At 51.3% G+C, this 429-nt stretch overlaps 1 protein-coding gene across 1 annotated transcript in view; it reads left to right on the top strand.

Annotated features, from left to right (window-relative positions):
* MYH3 (myosin, heavy chain 3, skeletal muscle, embryonic) overlaps nt 1-429 on the top strand; it is a 21,353-nt gene that overhangs the window by 429 nt on the left and 20,495 nt on the right. Inside the window, exon 2 of the mRNA XM_010843006.1 lies at nt 277-312. The gene's annotated coding sequence lies outside the window, so the exon portion shown is untranslated. The remainder of the gene's footprint in view (nt 1-276; nt 313-429) is intronic.

A 429-nucleotide genomic window follows, 5' to 3' on the forward strand; every position in this document is an offset into this window, starting at 1 on the left:
CTGCGCTGTGTGCCTGGCGAGCGGGTGTCCTTGATCTCAAGGCCTCGATGGCTTGTTTCAGTTTGCCAATTTGAGACTTCTCCTTGTTCACAGAAGTCAGAGGGGGCCCAATCCTAGCCTGGAACCACAGGCCTTTTTGACAGAGATGCTGTCCTTCTTGCCTCATTCTGAAAGAGAGGCACTGCATGCAGACTGAGGAGGGTGCATTAGTGGGCTGGTGGGAGCCAGGTTTGGGGGCAGCTGGGGGCTTTGACTACCTTTATGAATCACTTGTAGGTCACATCCCATCTGCTCTTCCAGCCTGTCTCCCGGGTAAGACTCTTTTTAAGTTATTAGTCCTTTCCCCTTATTTGGTTAATTCAAGACCCGATTCAGAACTGAACTACACTGTCCGGTGTCCTGAGCTTGCTTCCTGCATATTTACCGCAG

Source organism: Bison bison, unplaced genomic scaffold (genome assembly GCF_000754665.1).
Source record: "Bison bison bison isolate TAMUID 2011002044 unplaced genomic scaffold, Bison_UMD1.0 scf7180017864180, whole genome shotgun sequence".
In the NCBI taxonomy this organism is placed as follows: domain Eukaryota; kingdom Metazoa; phylum Chordata; class Mammalia; order Artiodactyla; family Bovidae; genus Bison; species Bison bison.